A 7,665-nucleotide genomic window follows, 5' to 3' on the forward strand; every position below is an offset into this window, starting at 1 on the left:
AATAGATACTAAGTAAAATAAACAATTGTAGACCAGACTTCTGTTCGACAGAAAAAAATTTCCAAATGTCAATATCATAGCTATAAATTATGCAAAGTAGGACATAAACAATGTAAAACGAAAACTTTGTTTGACAGTAAAAATTCTGAAATGTCAATCTTGCAACCATCAATTAGGTTGTAGTCAAAATACCCAATTGGCATATTCCTAGTCCAATAAGAACAACGGAATATACTTTTTAGCAAGCCTGAATGTAACCTCTGGCGAAATTGGACAGTATAATTAGTGGAACTTAGCAATTTTGCGCCAGTCTAAATGAGTCTTCTAGCAGAGTTTGAGAACAGTTTAATGTAAGTGATCTAACTATCGATAATTTTTGATAAGTATTATCAGAACATTGTGAAAACCAACTTGCATTGTATATTCCCTAGTTTAAAACGTTGGCCAAATGCATATGACAGTGGAGTCCTACACTTATAATTTTGATATTCCTGAAACAGCTTTGTACCGCTAAGGTGAGCAAAAATAAACACATTACTTTCTTAATTTAGTCTCTTCATGTTAGTATTTCTCAAGATAATTAGTTCTTGTGGCTCCACCCGCTCTCTAAGGAATCCGAATCCAAGTAGTCTGATTTCAATTCAGTATGGCCATTAATATATGCTCCCCACTTGAACCGCTATTTTAATCCCCCGTCGCACGAGTTTTCCCCTCAACTATGGTATAAAATATACGAAAAGAGCTATAAATAACCCCCCCATTAGAATTGGCGCGGCGCTTTTTAAAGGAGCAAAACCCAAGGAAAAAATTTTCCACTTAAAAAAGATATTTTGAGAAGTACTACTTATAGAGAAAGTGCAATATTTCGTTAGGCCAAAGTCCCCTTAAGATAGTAACAAAAAAATTATACTCCCTAAGAAAAAAATAAAATATATATATATATAGAATCCCCTCATAAGATAAGCGAAATTTTAAAGTGTCAAATTTGAGTTATATAAAAAAACACCTCAGTGCCGAATTTTAATTATTTAAAAAAAAAAGTCAGTATGTCGCTAGATCCAAATGAACAATTGCTTAAACATAAACTTACTGCCAAAACAGTGGAAATTTCAAAATCCCTTCCCTCATATAATGGAGACTCAGACGTTGCTTGATTTAGTATCCAATTAAACCAATTTGTAGAAGTAACTCAAACGAACTTAAAATTATTAGTTGGAATGTTGTTAATGAGACTAAAAAGGCAAGCGTTAACTTTTTTAAAATAAATAGAGAACACCATAGGGGAAGATAATAACCTTCCAATAAACTCCATAGAAAAATTGCTAAAAGCGTTCCGAGAAAGATTGTTTGAAACCAGTTCAACACAAAATTTAAAGCACGGAACTGTATGTTTCGACGAAACCCAAAGTGTTAGGGAATACCTACACAAAGTAATGGTATCCATAGAGGCTAAATATGGGAGAGAATCTGGTACCTTATATGTTAAAATTGTACTAAACGCTTTCTTATAAGGATTGAGCCCCAAACTATACCGAATAATAATATCTAAGAATATTCAAACGTTAGTATTAGCCGTTTAAGAGGCAGAAAGAATGGTTGAAATCGACACCATCGTGGCAAACCACAACAAGTCAAGAATAAATAACGTAGGAGAATCAATGCCGGGACGATCACGAGAAATTTCACCCGCATTTTGCTCAAGAGATAATTCGCCGAAACCGAACCATAATAAATCCTCATCGCCTACCAGGCAAAGAGTTGTACGTTTCATACCCACGAATATGGCAAACTACGTGAATAACCCCCCAATCATATGCTATGCATGTAATAAACAAGGACATATGGCCAGGGAATGCAGTACTACAAACAACTATACACCAGCAAACCCCAGTTTTAATAACCGTTTGTTCGGAAGAACAAACTTAAATGCCAATGGGTCAGGAAGTTATAGGAGTAACCCCCTACGCCTGCCATTGTTCCGCAACCCCTACCAACAGGGATTGGAATACGCAAATCCTCCCCCTAACAGACAAAATAATTATCGGGTCCCCAACCCAAATACGCGACAAAACATGTACCAATATAATTCACGGACAGTGTATCCTACTGGATTAGGCAGGAATACGAATGATGACAGAAGATATTTTTTCCCGACGGAAAGAAATTTTTCGTCGATACAAAATGAACAAATGCCACGAGCCGTCGGTACAAGAAATTCCAACCCGCGTAATAAAACGTGGCAACCAAGGCAATCAAATGTCAATCCTCTTGCTAGGGAAGTTTCTACCGAATCCCAAATGTCAATCACCAACCTACCAAATTAATGCACAGGGAAACAAATCAGGCCCCCAAGAAAATTAACCGGGACCCTGGAGGCCAGTATTTTTAATAAGTCCCTTCCAGTAGTTGTACCTTCCTTAAGTGATAATAATGATATATTATCTATATTAAATGATTTTGGTGTTGCAAATATTTACTTCAAAGCAATAAAAGATTCCGGTGCATCGGTTAACATAATAAACTCGAATGTATTTAATAGATTACCAGTATATATCAAGAGGCAAAAAAGTAATATTCCCAGTTTAACTAGCGTCACAGGGCACAGGCTGGAAGCAATAGGCTCAATACGCCTAGATGTGACAAAAAATAATAGAATCTTTCCTACCAACTTCATAATATGCAAAAATTTCCCATATGAGGCTATAATTGGTGCTAATTTTTTAAAATCTAATAAAGTGCTATTAGATATAGCTAATCACAGACTCGTATATCCATCCGATCCTATTCTCTGACGCGTGGAGGAAGGGGAAGCAACAGTGAATAGATTAAGAACTTTTGTACCCTGTTTCTCGTCCTGTAGGAGAAATCCCAGTGACAAATGGATCGAGTCAATAAAAGCAAACATAGGGAAAATGCAAGAGTATAGGCAAACAGAAATTAAGAAAATAGCTGAATTATGGAACGAGATAATAAACCTCAATGCCGTCCCCTCACAGTCAACCCCACTAGCGGAAGATTTGACGCAACCTAGCGTCAATCTTAACTTAATAGGAAATAATTCGGAAGAAAAATATTACGGATTCCCAGTGCGCAAGACAAAGATTCGCCCAAAAACAATGCAAAGAGTTCAAATCTCACAAACAGTCACCCCCGTTAACGACAACTTCGAAATTTGGTTTGCATCCCAGTGTGGAGGAATCCCAGAAAATCTGTTTTGTGAAGAACAGATCATTTTATGTCAGAAAGGAGAAGGTTTTATTTGGCTGAAAAATACACATGAAAATGATACAATCACATTAAAAAAGGGAATATTTCTCGTAGAAAAACAAGTAATTTCTGAGTGCGAGCTAAACGGGTGGAAAAACTCCAAAAGGAGCCTAATTAATACTATTAACGATAGTAATCCAAGGGATAGGTAACCACTAACAAGATCCTAATTTTTAGAAAAATTTAAACTAGATGACATCCAAAAGGTAGAATAAAAAGTACAATATTACGAATTGCCCTGGATTTTTAGATATATATTTTCTGCATGTTAACGAGCCATTGGACTGATACCCTTCAATGAACATTCTATTTAAAGTGCAGGATTGCCTGTGGCCAAACAGCCCTATCGTATCCCTCATACCTACAAAAATCGGTTAAAAAATAAAATCCGCGAATTGGAAAAAAATAATATCATACGCCCAAGTATAAGCCCTTATTCAGCCCCTGTTATACTAGTGCCAAAAAGAACAAGGACCTTAGGCTCGTAGTAGACTATAGAGCCTTAAATATGCAAGTAGTTAGCGACAAGTTTCCCCTGCCCTGAATCGACGAAATTCTAGACCCCAACTCAACAAAAAACAAAATTTTTACATCTCTCGACCTCAAACAAGGTTATCATCAAGTTAAGATAGCAGATAATGACGTTTATAAAACGGAATTTTCTACGACTGTGTGTGGCTCTTATGAATATTTAAAAGTGCCCTTCGGACTTAAAACTAGTTCAAGTGCACTATGTAGACCGTTGTTACATTTATTACGAGGCATAAACAATATTATTCATTTTGTGGATGATGTAATCTGTGTAGGAAAAAATACGGATGATAATTCAGTCACATTAGCCAAAGTTTTCAAAAAATTCAGAGAAGGCAATCTAAAATGTAGAGCTGAAAAAGTAAAATTTACTTCAATCCGAAATAAAATTTTTAGGAAAGATTGTGACCTAAGGTCAAATATCACCAGATCCCGAAAAGATAAAATGCGTAGAAAACCTCAAACCCCCAAAAACTATAAAACAATTCCGAGCAATTCTTGGTTTGACCAGTTATTTTAGAAAGTTTATACGTAACTACGCCCAAACTGCAAAACCTCTAACGGACCTAACTAAAGGGACCCCCCAAAATATTACCTGGTCGCAGGATTCTCAAACTTCCTTAGGCACTCTCAAGAAAGCACTTACTTCTGAACCAGTATTGTCGCTACCTGATTTTGAAAAAAGGACAATTTGTAGTCACCACTGACGCCTCAGCTCTGGGCATCGGCAGAATCCTTCCCCAGTTAGTCCCCATAGAAGACTGCTCCGACCCCCTACAGAAACCCCCAAGTACATAGAGAAAATCATATGCTATTCAAGTAGAACTTTATGGAGAGGCGAAAGCAGTTATTCTGCAACGCAATTGGAGCTACTATCTATAATTTACCACTTGGACAAATTTAGACATTATTTAGTGGGTCGAAAATTTAAGCTGCGTTCGGACCATAAAAGCTTACAGTACCTAATCACATTCACAAATCCAACAGGAATTTTAGCTAGGTGGATAATGAAAATCCAAGATCTGGACTAAGAATTTGAGCATTTGTCGGGTAAACAAAATGCCCCCTGTGATTACTTGAGTAGATACCCCGAAAAAAATCTTCAGATAATGGAAACAAAGAAATAAATGCCATCAATTCCAATAAACGAAAACACAAAAAGAAAAAACCTAAAGTTCAAATTGAAGAAAACGAGGTTAATCATTGCCCCTTATCGCTGACAAACATTAAGAGAAACCAAATTAAGAATGAAATGTGTTTGACTCTCATTAATTATTCTGTGAATTTTGATCCCCTTCCTGATAAGTTCAAAGCCCTGAGAAGGGAAATAGACAATTTATATTATGATTTAGACAAAGAAATCCTTTGCAGGATAGTAACAGGCGATACAAATAGAAATCAAACCTTAATAATCCCAGTATTGCCCCAAAACTTAATAATACCTACCCTTGAATATTTTCATTCGGATACAGGCGGACACTTGGGAATCACGAAAACCTATCATAGATTAAAACAATATTTCTTTCTTCCTTCAGCATTAACCAAACTCAAAAACTTCATAAACAATTGCGAATCATGTAATTTGAGAAAGAATCCCCAAACTTATCCCCACCCCCCAATGGGAAGAGTCCCGGTAGCGAGGTTTCCTTTCGACATTGTTTCATTTGATTTATATGGAACCACTGGAGGCTTACCTGTTTCCAACAGAGGCCATACTTGCATTCTTTCAGTTATAGATCATTTTTCCGGGTTCACTTTTGCTAAAGCGTTGAAAATTCAAGGCGCATACGCTACGAGTAAAGCATTGGCGAAAGTATTTTAAAAATTTGGCATTCCTAACAAGGTTATAAGCAATAATGGAAGTAACTTCGTTTCTAAGGTAACAAAAGATTTAATGAGTTTTCTTAACATAGAAAATTGGTAACATCCCCCTTTCACCCTCAAGCTAATGAGAAACTAGAAAACAGGCACAAAATATTATCCAATATCTTGAGCATTTATACAAAAGACAACGGAAGTGATTGGGACCAATTCCTACCTTACTTAACCAATGTAATCAATGCTGCCTATTCAGAAACCACTAAAGAAAGTCCCTTTTATCTTTTATTCGGGCGCGATTTTAAAATACCCTATCAGGAAGTTGTAGAATCCAGACAGTATTACAATAATACTGAGGACTACAAGCAAGATTTTATAAATAGAATGAGGAAAAACTATAAGATAGTTAGACAAGAATTAGAAAAATGTAAAATAAACCAAGAGTTGAGAAACCAACCCAAAGTCAAGGGGAACATAAATTTTAAGATAGGAGACTGTGTCTACCTAAAAAATGAGGCAAAGGTGGAAGGCAAAAAACTTTCCAATATATATTCTGGACCTTACAGAATAATCAAAAATACGACAATGATTTTACTTTTAAAATGATAAACCCCAAAAACGGAAGAACATATAAGGAACACGTCAACCGTATAAAAAGGGCCAAGTACCCGGACAGATGGGCACCGAAACCCTCATCTACTGATTCGTCAAACGCGGAAAATGAATTCCCCAAGTCAAGGCTAGCCGAGTTAAAACCTTTCAATTTCAAACAAGACTATTTCGAAAATGATAGCGACGAGAAAATTTTTAAGAATATTCAGCCATGAAAAACCTAGTTGTGCCCAAAGGGAAATCTTTAATACCAATAGCAGCAAAACCCCCAAAGGTCCTAAAAGTTCATCGTCAGAAATCTCAGAAGAGTTAGACTATACGCTGTCCCCAAAAACCCAATTTTTCGCCAATAGAATTTCAACCCCTTGTCCCTCCAAAAGATTTCTAGATGATTTGGTATCACCAGCAACTCCGATAGAGAGGCCCCTATCGTTAAAGGATGATTTAAATGCAGCTATGGAAACCCCAGGTGTAAAAATAAAGAGAACTCAACCCAGGGAAACAAATAAAAAAATATTGAGAGAAACTATGAACATCATCAACTATCCTATAAAAACAAGGCAAAGAACCTTGTCTTGGACCTAGGAAAACCCTGAAGATGACAATATAGGACAGTACCCTCACATAACGGTACCCAAAGCCAAGCCCAAGGAAACATCCTTCTTGCGACAGATCATGTTACAAAAAATACCCCATCCGCCGGTGGATATAGCATTCAAACAATGGAGACACTCTCCACAAACATTTGAATCCTCCCAGAGTTCCCAAGAATCCTTTAACTCCCCCGAAACAGGAATTCAGCGCGAGGAAATGGAAAATAAACCCTCTACTTCCAGAGGAGCCGAAATATATGAAGCAAGGGCAGGTGATACTCAAAAATCGTAAAGGAACACCCCGGAGAGCCCCAATTATGAATCTTCAGAGACCAGTTCTACTGAATCAGGCAAGGAATCAGTTCCAGACGAACCCCAAAACGCACAAAAACGAAAACCAACTTCGGCTACGGCTCATGCGAGAGAAGCTAAATTAAAAGGTCAAAAATTCTTATTGAAGCAGTACAAGAAGTTCGATATAATCTCTATAGGAAGCTCTAAAAAGAATAAAACGCCAGAAAGCGAACTGGAAGTTACCACAAAATCTGGCAGAGTGGTTAAGAAACCAGATAAGTGGAAATACGTCTAGAAACCAAGTATTTAAAAAAAATCATAAAGTAATGTTGAGGAAAATTTGAGTAGGATAAACAAGCAAAAAAAAGAGAATCCTTAAAACAAATGTGTTTGGATACGTCAATTCATTAAAAGCTATCTGTAAAAGGTTGATGGAAGTTAATAGCTAACTTTTGCAGATAAACTGAATTCCGGCTTGATAGAAGACCCTGAAGGTAGAAGCCGAACAAGAATTGTTCAGCCCCTCCCCCGAAAAATACCTGGTGCCACC

Source organism: Artemia sp. Qi Xiang Cuo, chromosome 9, assembly GCF_049724085.1.
Source record: "Artemia sp. Qi Xiang Cuo chromosome 9, ASM4972408v1, whole genome shotgun sequence".
Taxonomy (NCBI): domain Eukaryota; kingdom Metazoa; phylum Arthropoda; class Branchiopoda; order Anostraca; family Artemiidae; genus Artemia; species Artemia sp. Qi Xiang Cuo.